Source organism: Trichomycterus rosablanca, chromosome 2, assembly GCF_030014385.1.
Source record: "Trichomycterus rosablanca isolate fTriRos1 chromosome 2, fTriRos1.hap1, whole genome shotgun sequence".
In the NCBI taxonomy this organism is placed as follows: domain Eukaryota; kingdom Metazoa; phylum Chordata; class Actinopteri; order Siluriformes; family Trichomycteridae; genus Trichomycterus; species Trichomycterus rosablanca.
The window spans coordinates 58,057,802-58,073,030 of NC_085989.1; the positions used below are offsets into that span (position 1 = coordinate 58,057,802).

General features: G+C 40.8%; 1 pseudogene; it reads left to right on the top strand.

Moving 5' to 3' along the window:
- Window positions 1-1,424: 1,424 nt before the first annotated feature.
- LOC134302895 (uncharacterized) overlaps window positions 1,425-15,229 on the top strand; it is a 657,104-nt pseudogene continuing 643,299 nt past the window's right edge.

The following is a 15,229-nucleotide window of genomic DNA, read 5'->3' on the forward strand; positions in this document are numbered from 1 at the left end:
ACTGGGTTCTCTTTATCTACTTTTAGGACTTTAGATTTTAGAAAATCTGATGATGTTTTAGGTCATATTTATGCAGAAATATAGAAAATTCTAAAGGGTTCACAAACTTTCAAGCACCACTGTATCTATCTATCTGTATATCTATCTACCTACCTACCTACCTGTCTGTCTGTCTGTCTGTCTGTCTGTCTCTATCTATCTATCTATCTATCTATCTATCTATCTATCTATCTATCTATCTATCTATCTATCTATCTATCTATCTATCTATTTGATGTATCTACTGGGTATCCATCCATTTCAGCAATTGAGCAAGGAGCATTTGATGCATTTAATTTTTTTTTTTGCAGTGTCAGATGTAAATAAAAACTCACACTCGAGGTTCTAAGGACAAAAAATGGCCGCTTCCCAAAAACTGCTGTAAAAATATTATACATTAATATTTTTTACCCCTTAAAACCTGTCAAACTGTTACAGCTACTTCTGCCTGAAATATACGTACATACCAAACATTAATTATATTTTTGGGACCTGTATTTTTAACCCTTTAAATGCCGGAGCGTCCACATATCCCAGACTTTGTGGAAGGCAACTTTATTTATAAAGCACTTTTTACAATAGACTGTCTCAAAGCAACTTTACAAAACCTAGTAAATCCAAGAAAATCCAGCATGTCATCATGACACCGGGATAGCTTATCGTCAGACCGCAGTGTTCGGGTGATGTGGTGAAACCTCTTGTGGGACATCGTAGCCCGGAAAATGCCCAGCCCTGATTTCTTACTCCAGAGGCTGAGGGTCAATCTATTTCTTTTACCTGTAAACACCGGCCAAAAACGAACAGCCCCACGTAAGCCTGCAGTTCCGCTGTGTCCACAGCTCGCCAGTCTGTCACTGACCGTCTCCCATGCAGGTTTGTCATTGCCACAGTATGCTGCATGATTTTGTCCTTCAGCAGCGGTGAAAAGCTGGACGTCGAGTCACTGATCTGGGTGGCGGCATAGTTTGTAGGTCCCAGGATCAAACCTCTGGCTGCTGGGACGTAGCGGAGCGCCTCGGTGTTTGAGGCATACCAAAATATTTTGCCATTCTTTGAAGTCCATCCCGCTCTCATCTTCAAATGAGTTGAAGTTGGACTCCAGCTGGTCTGTTTCTACCTCTGAGGCCTCCTCCCCATCAGGCTCAGAGTCCTCGGAAAAGGATAATGAGCCATCCTCGCCTCCTGTGTGCTGTAATGACTTGCCATCTCCAAAATTACTCCTGCACTACTGCTTGTACTCATACCCACGGCTGCAGTGCACCTACATAAACAACCTGAGCGAGAGCCCAAACAAATTCCTATTTTGTTTTGGTTCTCGCTACGACTTCACATTTCCTCCAGTTGTTGAGTTTCTTCTTCATATATTGATGGAATTTCAGGTGACGGATCTCCAGTGGACCGACAGCTTGAAGGTTTCCAGATGAAGCCTGTGAAGAAGGAAGAACCTGAAGATGAAGATGAACTCGGTAAACTCATTTATTTATCTTGAACAGCTACTACAAGTGATGTGATGAACGACTAACAATTACTAACAGTGTTTATTATTTATAATGTTATAAATGTGTTTTATTATTTATAATGTTATAAATGTATTTTATTATTTTCTGCTTCAGAACTGAACAAGGATTTCTCCTGCTCCTCGTGTCCACGTTCCTCTACAACCCAAAATCACCTCCACAATCACATCAAGAGCTGCAACCATGATAAATATGATGCGCTGGTGAAGATTAAGACTGAACATGAGGATCTGACGCCCACCAGAAGCTCCAGTAATCAGCAAACGTCCTCTGGTACTGTCAGCATTAACACCTCTCTCAGTCACACACAGAAAGAAGGGAAGGTCTGCTCACAGTGTGGGAAGAGCTTTACGTCCCAGAGTAAACTCAAAATACACCAGCGCATTCACACTGGAGAGAAACCATATCTGTGCTCACAGTGTGGAAAGAGCTTCAGGTTCCAGAGTAATCTCAAAAGACACCAGCGCACTCATACTGGAGATAAACCATATCTGTGCTCACAGTGTGGGAAGAGCTTCAGTACCCGGGGTAATCTTAAAAAACACCTGCGCATTCACACCGGAGAAAAACCGTATCAGTGCTCACAGTGTGGGAAGAGTTTTACAACACAGAATTGCCTGAAAAGACACCAGCACGTTCATACTGGAGAAAAACCTTATAACTGCTCACCGTGTGGGAAGAGTTTTACAGCACTGGCAAATCTGAAAGTACACCAGCGCATTCACACTGGAGAAAAACCTTATTCCTGCTCACAGTGTGATAAAACTTTTAGTCAACAAAGTCATCTCGAAAGACACCAGCACATTTACATTGGAGTGAAATCGTATCAGTGTTCACAGTGTGAAAAGAGTTTTACCACAGAAAGGTATCTGAAAATACACCAGCACGTTCACACCGGAGAGAAACCGTATCAGTGCTCACAGTGTGAGAAGAGTTTTACCATAGAAAGGTATCTGAAAATACACCAGCGCATTCACACCGGAGAGAAACCGTATCAGTGCTCACAGTGTGAAAAGAGTTTTGATAAAAGAAGTCGCCTCGAAAATCACCAGCGCATTCACACTGGAGCAAAATCGTATCAGTGCTCACAGTGTGAAAAGAGTTTCGATGAACCAATTTGCCCTGAAGGACACCAGTGCATTCACACTGGAGCAAAACCGTATCAGTGCTTAGAGTGTGAGAAGAGTTTTGATCGACGAAGTCGCCTTGAAAATCACCAGCGCATTCACACTGGAGCAAAACCGTATCAGTGCTCAAAGTGTGAGAAGAGTTTCGATAAACCAAGTCGCCTCGAAAGACACCAGCGCATTCACATTGGGAAAAACCGTTATCAGTGCTCACAGTGTGAAAAGAGGTTTGATCGACGAAGTCGCCTCGAAAGACACCAGCGCATTCACACTGAGGAGAAACCGCATCAGTGAGGAAAGAGTTTTTTTCTGATCAGAGAACTCGACGAATGAAAGGAAGTGTGTTTGTGCTCAAGATAAGGGGAGACTTTCAAATCACCAGCGCATTCACACTGAAGAGAAAACATGTCAGTGCTCACAGAGTGGGAATCGGTGAATGTTATTTTTAATGTTCATAATTTTCTTTCAATAGCAGTTTGTAGGCTGAACTGTAAACCCCCATTAAGTGTGTTGGAGAGGGCTCGTATGAGAGTTTTTGTGAGCGATTTTTCTTTCAAATATGTCAAATATGATTGAATCATTACATGATTGTAATGAACAGTAATAAAAACACGACTTTAAATAAACGTTTATTTGATTTCTTTGTGTTTGTAAATGATTTGCTGTTTTTAAACATCACTTCTCTATAAAGTGTAGCTACAAGGTTATAAAAACAGCATTCCAAGAGGAACACGCTGTACTATTTTTAAGCAGCCTTATGTTAACCATGTCCAGACGCGACGTCGACTTCTCTGGGCTCTGAGGCATCTAGGATGGACCATCACGCAGTGGAAACGTGTATTGTGGTCAGATGAATCAGCATTCCAGCTCTTTTTTGGAAAAAATAGACTCCGTGTGCTCCGGACCAAAGACGAAAAGAATCCAGACTGATATGTTACGTTTTAAGAAGAAGAAGGAAGAAAACAGGGTGACAGAAGAAAATGGAAAGCTGATGTAACCTGAACAAGGCTGGAGATGATGTAAGGTGGTGGCAGGAATAGTTTAGTTAGTTACACAGCATTGCGATTTATAAAGATCAGATCAGATGAGTGAAACTGCTCAGTGTTCCAGTGCAGCAGGTGGCTTTAATGAGCTCCTCAGCTCACCACAGAAGAAGAAGCAGCTCCAGCAGCTGATGTGTTTGTACTAAACTGAATCATCTGTAAGTAACATATTCATTTATTACGCTTTCATTAATTAAGTACATTATAATCAGTAATAAAACTAAATATCATCATAAAATATCACTGTTATGATTTAAGGAGCTTTAATTCTCTTCTTATTTAAACACAAACGGCTATCTTCTCCGCTGTTAGCATCACACATGATTCAGTACCGACGAACCGATTCTTTTTTTTTGATTCAGCAAACAGAATCAACCGATCGGAACGATTCATAGTTTCCTCATTATTAAACATCGGTTTTATACAAACACACCAAAAGTTCTTTAAGCTTTGTTTACAGTTTGTTTTACACATTTTGTTCATCTACAGCTGAATGTTAATAAAAGTGCCTGTATAATATTTGGAACATGTACTTTGTCTCAGAAGTGTCTTTTTGTTATTACCGTATGGGATGAAAAAATATCGAGATATATATCGTATATCGCCATTCAGCTAAAAAAATATCGAGATATTATTTTTGATCCATATCGCCCAGCCCTACACCATTGTTTTCATTGTTGTACATTTTCTGCATTTAGCGGACACTTTTATCCAAAGCAACCCAAGTACCCAACAGTGGCAACCTGGCAGTGGTGAGGCTTGAACCAGCGACCTTTTAATTACTAGTCCAGGACCATAACCACTAGGCTATGACACACACTTATCAAGGCACCCTAAAAACTGTACACGGGTTAAGATGAGGTGACAGTCATAGTGCCCACGTTCAAAGTTCCACTGAGAAATGTTAAGTGGAGGAGAAGCTATAATGTCCAAGATGTGCCAGTTTATCCAGGATCCTCCTCTACATGACCATCTCCACTAAGTTTAGAGTGCAAAATGTGCAGCGTTTGAGTCCAGGTGGACCCGGGTGTACTGGAATGAAGTTTTGCGGTTCATTTGTGATTAGAAAACCAAACCCACGACTTTCCATTTCCTCCAGTTGTTGAGTTTCTTCTTCATATGTTGATGGAATTTCAGGTGACGGATCTCCAGTGAACCGACAGCTTGAAGGTTTCCAGATGAAGCCTGTGAAGAAGGAAGAACCTGAAGATGAAGATGAACTCGGTAAACTCATTTATTTATCTTGAACAGCGACTACAAGTGATGTGATGAATGACTAACAATTACTAACAGTGTTTATTATTTATAATGTTATAAATGTGTTTTATTATTTATAATGTTATAAATGTATTTTATTATTTATAATGTTATAAATGTATTTTATTATTTATAATGTTATAAATGTATTTTATTATTTATAATGTTATAAATGTATTTGATTATTTATAATGTTATAAATGTATTCGATTATTTTCTGCTTCAGAACTGAACAAGGATTCCTCCTGCTCCTCGTGTCCACGTTCCTCTACAACCCAAAATCACCTCCACAATCACATCAAGAGCTGCAACCATGATAAATATGATGATGCGCTGGTGAAGATTAAGACTGAACGTGAGGATCTGACGCCCACCAGAAGCTCCAGTAATCAGCAAACGTCCTCTGGTACTGTCAGCATTAACACCTCTCTCAGTCCCACACAGGAAGACGGAAACGTCTGCTCACAGTGTGGGAAGAGCTTCAGTACCCGGGGTGCTCTCAGAAAACACCAGCGCATTCACACTGGAGAGAAACCGTATCAGTGCTCACAGTGTGGGAAAAGTTTTAACCAACTGGGTCAACTTAAAAGTCACCAGCGCATTCACACTGGAGAGAAACCGTATTCCTGCTCTCAGTGTGGGAAGAGTTTTACAACACAGAGTCAACTTAAAAGTCACCAGCGCGTTCATACTGGAGAAAAACCTTATAAATGCTCACAGTGTGGAAAGAGTTTTACAGCACAGACAAATCTGACAATACACCAGCGCATTCACACTGGAGAAAAACCTTATTCCTGCTCACAGTGTGAGAAGAGTTTTACAACACAGAGTCATCTGAGATTACACCAGCACATTCACTCGGGAGAAAAACCATATCAGTGCTCACAGTGTGGGAAGGGTTTTATTGAACTGACTGCACTCAAAATACACCAGCGCATTCACACTGGAGAGAAACCTTACCAATGCTCACAGTGTGAAAAAGCTTTTAGTCGACTAAGTCACTTCAAAAGACACCAGCGCATTCACACTGGAGCAAAACCGTATTACTGCTCACAGTGTGAAAAATGTTTTAGTCGACAGAGTCATCTCGAAAGACATCAGCGCATTCACACTGGAGAGAGACCATATCACTGCTCACAGTGTGATAAAACTTTTGGTCGACAGAGTCATCTCGAAAGACACCAGCTCATTCACACCGGAGAAAAACCGTATCAGTGCTCACAGTGTGAAAAGAGTTTTACCACAGAAAGTTATCTGAAAATACACCAGCGCGTTCACACCGGAGAGAAACCGTATCAGTGCTCACAGTGTGAAAAGAGTTTTACCACAGAAAGTTCTCTGAAAGTACACCAGCGCATTCACACTGGAAAAAGACCTCATCAGTGCGCACAGTGTGAAAAGAGTTTTGATAAAAGAAGTCGCCTCAAAAATCACCAGCGCATTCACACTGGAGCAAAACCGTATCAGTGCTTAGAGTGTGAGAAGAGTTTTGATCAACGAAGTCACCTCGAAAGACACCAGCGCATTCACACTGGAACAAAACCATATCAGTGCTCACAGTGTGAAAAGAGTTTTGATAAACCTAGTCCCCTCGAAAGACACCAGCGCATTCACATTGGAAGTGTTATCAGTGCTCACAGTGTGAAAAGAGGTTTGATCGACGAAGTCGCCTCGAAAGACTCCAGCGCATTCACACTGAGGAGAAACCGCATCAGTGAGGAAAGAGTTTTTTTTCTGATCAGAGAACTCGACGAATGAAAGGAAGTGTGTTTGTGCTCAAGATAAGGGGAGACTTTCAAATCACCAGCGCATTCACACTGAAGAGAAAACATGTCAGTGCTCACAGAGTGGGAATCAGTGAATGTTATTTTTAATGTTCATCATTTTCTTTCAATAGCAGTTTGTAGGCTGAACTGTAAACCCCCATTAAGTGTGTGTGTAGGAGGGCGTGTGTTGGAGAGGGCTCGTATGAGAGTTTTTGTGAGCGATTTTTCTTTCAAATATGTCAAATATGATTGAATCATTACATGATTGTAATGAACAGTAATAAAAACACGACTTTAAATAAACGTTTATTTGATTTCTTTGTGTTTGTAAATGATTTGCTGTTTTTAAACATCACTTCTCTATAAAGTGTAGCTACAAGGTTATAAAAACAGCATTCCAAGAGGAACACGCTGTACTATTTTTAAGCAGCCTTATGTTAACCATGTCCAGAGGCGACGTCGACTTCTCTGGGCTCTGAGGCATCTAGGATGGACCATCACACAGTGTAAACGTGTATTGTGGTCAGATGAATCAGCATTCCAGCTCTTTTTTGGAAAAAATAGACTCCGTGTGCTCCGGACCAAAGACGAAAAGAATCCAGACTGATATGTTACGTTTTAAGAAGAAGAAGGAAGAAAACAGGGTGACAGAAGAAAATGGAAAGCTGATGTAACCTGAACAAGGCTGGAGATGATGTAAGGTGGTGGCAGGAATAGTTTAGTTAGTTACACAGCATTGCGATTTATGCTCAGTTTTCCAGTGCAGCAGGTGGCTTTAATGAGCTCCTCAGCTCACCACAGAAGAAGAAGCAGCTCCAGCAGCTGATGTGTTTGTACTAAACTGAATCATCTGTAAGTAAAATATTCATTTATTTATTTATTACACTTTCATTAATTAAGTACATTATAATCAATAATAAAACTAGAGGTCATTATAAAATATCTCTGTTATGATTTAAGGAGCTTTAATTCTCTTCTTATTTAAACATACAAACGGCTATCTTCTCTGCTAACTGTTAGCATCACACATGATTCAGTACCGACGAACCGATTCTTTTAATTTGATTCAGCAAACAGAATCAACAGATCGGAACGATTCATAGTTTCCTCATTATTAAACGTCGGTTTTATACAAACACACCAAAAGTTCTTTATGCTTTGTTTACAGTTTGTTTTACACTTTTATAGAAACACACCAAGATAAGGCCGAAGATGAGCACTGTTATAGGTGGGTGATTCTTCAATTGGGGGAACTTTTACGTCCCTAAGATATAAATGTGTGTTAAAAATACTTTATTACAAAACAAATATTTTAGGTATTAAAAAGATCATTCATTGCATCACAAAAAAAAATTACATACCAAAATAATTATGATTTCCATTTTTTATGATGATTTAAACATCAATATTTTGCTACTTTTTTTGTTTTATAATAACTTAAAAAGAAACAAAATGTAATTTTTTTTCCATATTTGTACAACCTGTGCATATTTTTGAGCAATATATTACTGTCCCCAGGATTATCGTCATTACCGCAACAGTGTACGGTTTCTGTAGGGAATCATTTGAAGGTAACACTTGTTTATGTTGTAACCATGGAAACAAAGACTCGCAAGGAAGCACATGCCAGCCATGAGAGAAAATTAACATTTCAATGTCTAAAAATTTAAGTAATTTAATCACGTATTCCTCCTGATCATAGAGTATATCTATTCAGTGTCATTACCATGTACATCAGTATGGCAGTACTTTACCAAAAAAAAAAAGAAATGTGCACATTATTTATATGTATTGAAAGTGCATCTTGTACTAGCTGTTGACTAGCTTTAGCAAATCCATGGCCTAGCTAGTTTTTTTCTTAAAAAAAGTAAAAATTGTCATTACCGCAACACGTCATTACCAACACATAATGACATTTTGCTATGCCACTTCGCAGATAAATATGAAATATTAAAATTCAATTGTGGCCATCATTACGTCTTTGCTCTAAAGCATGTAAGCATTATCTTGACATAATTAAAACTAAATTATTACTAATTTTATTTTTCAAAAGTTAAGATGGTCAAAAGAGCCCGCAATTGAAGAATCACCCAGATATTAAAAAGCCTGTTTTGACCAATATGAAATACCAGGATAAAAAAATAAACCCGATTTAAAGACTACTGTTGATTTTTTTTATAATGTCACCATCCAGGTGAAGTGTGAGGTCAGTAGAATTTGCAGTTACAGACTTAGGGCCAATGAGTAAAATTTCAGTTTATCAGTATTTAGTTTAAGTTACCACAACATCAATTGGTAGATAGGTGGTCATAAATAATGTTAAATGCAGCACTTAAATCTATCTAAAGAGAATATTTATTTGACCTGAATCACTAGAAATGAAAAGATCAATAAAAACCTGGTAAAAAAAAGTCAATGCTATGCATTGCACAGAAACTGTATTGAAAATGTTAAAAAAGATTTTTGAGACAATATGACCTAACAGCTTGGCTAAAAGGGCAGATTATAATCGGCAGATATGTTCGAGAGTGGCTGTGTCAAGTCAAGTCAAATGTATTTGCATAGCGCTTTTTACAATACACATTGTCCTAAAGCAACTTTACAGAATCCAGGACCGACAGACCAAAAACCGAGGTCGACAGTGGCAGGAACAACTCCCTTATTTTAGAGGAAGAAACCTTGAGAGGAACCAGACTCAGCAGGGACCTCCGTCCTCCTCGGGTGGCCCGGAGGATCATTTAATTGAATAGGATTAACACAAATCATACCAACACAAAATTAAATTAAACTAAAAATATAACTACCAAAAAATCCTATATACATAAACAAGCAATTGGAGTTCTTCATTATTCAGTCCAGTCTGTAATAAAGTCCTGGACATTTTTGGGGCAAACTCGCCAGGTTCCCATCATATCTAGCAGGAGCAGCGGTGTTGGCACAGCAGTCTCGTCTTGCAGGCTTCAACCTCGGGTGGGTAAACGGGTTTCCGTCAGAACCACCTCGGGTCTGTGTCCAGATTTAGCTTCTCGAGAATGGGAGTGTTAGCAAAGGTTTTAAGAGCAGTAGGGACATAATCTGAAGTGGGAGATGAGTTAAGGAATGATTGGCAAGACAAAAGAACAGAGCTGCAAAGAATATGTACATGTGCTGACAAATGAGGAGAGTGTACTGAGAAGGTGGAAATACGTAAAGATAGTGAGACAGGAAGTGCAGAGGTTATGAGAAAGAACCTGATGACATGTTTAGGAGAAATGGCAGTGGAGTTTTTAATCTTGGAATGTGAGGGGATGCCTGAGGAGTGGAGAAGAAGCGTAATGGTTCCGGTTTTAGTAAAAAGAGTGCATAAGTTTTAGAGTAGTGGAAGCTACAACCCCAAATCTGAAAGATTCGGGGAAAAAAACCATGTAGATTCCCTTCATGACACCTGGTTGGTTCCCTTCCAATGGACAGGAATGAATAGGAGACAGGAGTCTTGTGATTTACTGTCTCATAGGCTGCAGATGGGTCAAAGATGATCAGGACTGATAACAGTTTGGCGGCTTTGACTACATGAGTTCTTTGGACCCAAACTCATCTCAGATGGACTGACATACAGTGGAAACTTGTGCTGTGGTCAGATGAGTCCATGCTTTTGCTTGCTATTGGGGAAAAAAAACTCTATCTGTCTGCCTGTCTGTCTGTCTGTCTGTCTGTCTGTCTATCTATTAGATGTTCAATAATGCAGTCAGCAGAAGAAGTACACGTCGACCTTGTGGATCTACAAAATGAAGGATTCCAGGAGAAAATAGTAAAAAAGGAAGAAGATGACGATGACGGTTACTTCTGTAAGTAAATATGGAGCAATATGGCACTTTTCCACCAGACAGTATGGTTAGTATTAGAGTCACTAATCAGTGTAAATAATAAGAGAATGTGGAGAAGTGCTGCTACACTCCAGTCTGGATTTAAGTTTTAATCAGACTAGGATTCATTTGTAATTGGACCAAACCCACAACCCTACATTCCCTCCAGTTGTTGAGTTTCTTCTTCACATTTTGATGGAATTTCAGGTGAAGGATCCATAATCCCTGTGGAACATGTCACCTCAGAGGAACACTTGACCCCAGAGGATCAACAGACTGAAGGTTTCCAGATGAAGCCTGTGAAGAAGGAAGAACCTGAAGATGAACTCTGTAAGCAAAACAACATCTTGTATTTAATACGACTTAATTTGTGTCTAAATGTATTGTAGTGTCCTGGTTTTTTGCTTTTTCACTGTATTAATTGTGTGTTAGTTATGAACCTTTAATTTATAGTTGCTTCTGCCCACCGTGTCCTCCTTGGTTTTTTCTTATGGTCAATGAGGAAATGAAAAGGATGACCACCAGATCAGTTGAAATGAACAAAACTGCCAGGCAGTGGTAGCTCAGCGGTTAGGGTCCTGGAGTAGTGAACAAAAGGTCACTGGTTTAAGCCCCATCATTGCCCAAGTTCCTGCTGTTGGGCCACTAAGGGGCAAGGCCCTCAAGCATCAGTTGCTTAGATTGTATTGAGTCACGGTGGATAAAAGTTCCTGCTAAATGCTAAAACACACAACCTTTCATTTCCTCCAGTAGTTGACTTTCTTTTTTATGTATTGATGGAATTTCAGGTGAAGAAACCTCGATCACTGAGGGACACGGAGCCCCAGAGGACCAACAGCATGGAGGTTTCCAGATAAAGCTTGTAAAGAAGGAAGAACCTGAAGATGAAGGTGAACTCAATTAGACTTTTTATTATTCTGAGCAAAATAACGTCTTTAATAAAGATTCATTTGTGTCATCGACCATAACATTAAAACCATATAGAAGCACTTTATAGTTCTACAATTACTGACTGTAGTCCATCTGTTTCTCCACTGTTCTTCAATGGCCAGGACCCCCACAGAGCAGGTATTATTTAGGTGGTGGATGATTCTCAGCACTGCAGTGACACTGACATGGTGGTGGTGGTGTGTTAGTGTGTGTTGTGCTGGTATGAGTGGATCAGACACAGCAGCGCTGCTGGAGTTTTTAAACACCGTGTCCACTCACTGTCCTTTCTATTAGACACGCCTACCTAGTCGGTCCACCTTGTAGATGTAAAGTCAGAGATGATCGCTCATCTACTGCTGCTGTTTGAGTCGCTCATCTTCTAGACCTTCATCAGTGGGCACAGGACGCTGCCCACGGGGCGCTGTTGGCTGGATATTTTTGGTTGGTGGACGATTCTCAGTCCAGCAGTGGCAGTGAGGTGTTTAGATCCACTCATACCAGCACAACACACACTAACACACCAGCACCATGTCAGTGTCACTGCAGTGCTGAGAATCATCCACCACCTAAATAATACCTGCTCTGTGGTGGTCCTGTGGGGGTCCTGACCATTGAAGAACAGCATGAAAGGGGGTAACAAAGCATGTAGAGAAACAGATGGCCTACAGTCAGTAATTGTAGAACTACAAAGTGCTTCTATATGGTAAGTGGAGCTGATAACATGGACAGTGAGTGTAGAAAGTATGCAGAGACTCGGCTTAGCCAATTAGTGTTCTGCTATTTTGCCCATACCATGGTGGATTCGAGCATGACGCCAGTCTCACTCATGGAGAGTCACACACTGATCTTCACGTTCCTCTACTTCTGTAGAGGCTGTGCCCGCCGGGAGGCACCCAGCCTGTCGGTAGTAGAGCTGAGATTCGAATGTTAAGCATGTCTAGAGGCGACATTGAGTTCTTTGGGCTCGGAGGCATCTGGAATGGACCATCACACAGTGGATTTTAAGTGTAAGAAGGGAATCAATCATTTTATTTATTATTAAAAATGCATTTTATTTTTTCTGCTTTAGAAATGAACAACAGCGTCCCCTGTACAACCCAAAATCACCTCCACAATCACATCAAGAGCTGCAACCATGATAAATATGATGCGCTGGTGAAATCTGAGACAGAACATGAGGATCTGACGCCCACCAGAAGCTCCAGTAATCAGCAAACGTCCTCTGGTACTGTCAGCATTAACACCTCTCTCAGTCACACACAGAAAGGAAGTACCATCTGCTTGGAGTGTGGAAAAAGCTTTAGTTCTCAGAGCGCTCTTAAAGTGCACCAGCGCATTCACACCGGAGAGAAACCATATCAGTGCTCACAGTGTGGGAAGAGTTTCAATAAACAGAGTAATCTCCAAGAACACCAGCGCATTCACACCGGAGAGAAACCGTATCGGTGCTTGCAGTGTGGAAAGAGTTTTAACAAACAGGGCACTCTCAAAAGACACCAGCGCATTCACACTGGAGAGAAACCCTATCAGTGCTCACAGTGTGGAAAGAGCTTTAATCAGCAAAGCACTCTCAAAAGTCACCAGCGCACTCACACCGATGAGAAACCGTATCAGTGCTCACAGTGTGGGAAGAGGTTTAATAAACTGAGTCATCTTAAAAGACACCAGCACATTCATACAGGAGAAAAACTGTATCAGTGCTCACACTGTGGAAAGAGATTTAATCAACAGAGTATTCTTAATATACACCAGCGCATTCACACTGGAGAGAAACTCTATCACTGCTTACATTGTGGAAAGAGTTTTAATCAACACAGTCATCTCAGAATACACCAGCGCATTCACACCGGAGAGAGACCCTATCAGTGCTTGCAGTGTGGGAAGAGTTTTAGTCAACAGAGTGTTCTCAAAAATCACCAGCGCATTCACACTGGAGAGAAGCTCTACCAGTGCTTACTGTGTAGAAAGAGTTTTTATCGACAGAGTCACCTTAAAATACACCAGCGCATTCACACTGGAGAGAAACCCTATCAGTGCTCAGAGTGTGGAAAGAGTTTTAATCAACAGAGTGTTCTTAAAAGTCACCAGCTCATTCACACAGGTGAGAAACCATATCAGTGTTCACAATGTGGAAGGAGTTTTAATCAACAGATTCATCTCAAAATGCATCAGCGCATTCACACTGGGGAGAAACCTTACAAGTGCTTACAGTGTGCGAAGAGTTTTAATCGACAGAGTCACCTCAAAATACACAAGTGCATAAGCACTAGAGAAAAACCATATCAATGCTCTCATTGTGGGAAAAGCTTTACTCACCAGTGTGTTCTCAAAAGACACCAGCGCATTCACACTGAAGATAAACCGTATCAGTGCTCACAGTGTGGAAAGAGTTTTAACTATCAGAGTGATCTCAAAAGACACCAACATGCTCACACTGGAGAGAGGCCGTATCAGTGCTCACAGTGTGGGAAGAGCTTTAAACAGCATAATGATCTTAAAAGGCACCAGCACATTCACACTGGAGAGAAACCGTATCAGTGCTCACAGTGTGGAAGGAGTTTTAATAAACAGAGTAATCTCAAAATACACCAGCGCATTCACACTGGAGAGAAACCGTTTCAGTGCTCCCAGTGTGGGAAGAGTTTTAATCGACAGAATGATCTTAAAAGGCACCAGCACGTTCACACGGGGGAGAAACCCTATGAGTGCTCACAGTGTGGGAAGAGCTTTAATAAACAGAGTCATGTCAAAATACACCAGCGCATTCACACCGGAGAGAAACCGTATCAGTGCTCACAGTGTGAAAAAAGTTTTAATCAAAAGAGTCATCTGAAAATACACCAGCGCACTCACACTGGAGAGAATTTTGAGAGGTTAAGCTCTGAACCCACAGTGTTTCTTACCAGCAGATGAATTATTGACTTGGTGTCTGTTACTTGCTCTTGGATCAGTGCTGTGTTTTCTTCTAGATCTGCTGGTACTTTCATTGTCCCAATGTTTTTGCTGATAACTGTTTTATTATTATAGGTCCCTGACCAGGACTAAAGAGGAAACATCTTTTCTTATCGCTGTAATCCTAGCACAGGCTTCTCCATCAAGGTCGTGTTTGTAATTCCAGTTAACCCAGTAGAGTGTAAGTGAGTGTGGGGGACAGGGAACCCATGATTAGGACTCCGGGACTGACTGTGTTGGACAAGTAACCTGGGACTATTACTCTTGCTAGATCACACAGAATGGTGAACAGGTAATGGAGGACTCTTACTAGGTTACTGGCTGTGGTGGACGAGTAATCCAGGACTCTTGGTTGATCACTGACTGTTGTGGCCAAGTAACCTAAAACTTTTGGTAGATCACCAAATGTGTTGGACAAGTAACCTGTGACTATTAATCTTGCTAGATCACACAGAATGGTGGACAAGTAACAGGACTTTTGCTAGATCACTGTGGTTGTCGAGTAACCATGTATCCACATCTTGGTGGATTACTGACTGCATGACAAGTAACCAAGGACTGTTGTGGACAAAACCCAGGTCTCTCGGTAGATCCCTGACTATGGTGCACAAGTAACCCAGGACACTAGGTAGATCACTAAGTGTTGTGGACAACTAACCTAGTACTTTTGGTAGATCACTGACTGTGATGGACAAGTAACCCAAGACTTGGCAGATCACTGAGTATGGGGGACAGGTAACCCAGGACTAGGACTTT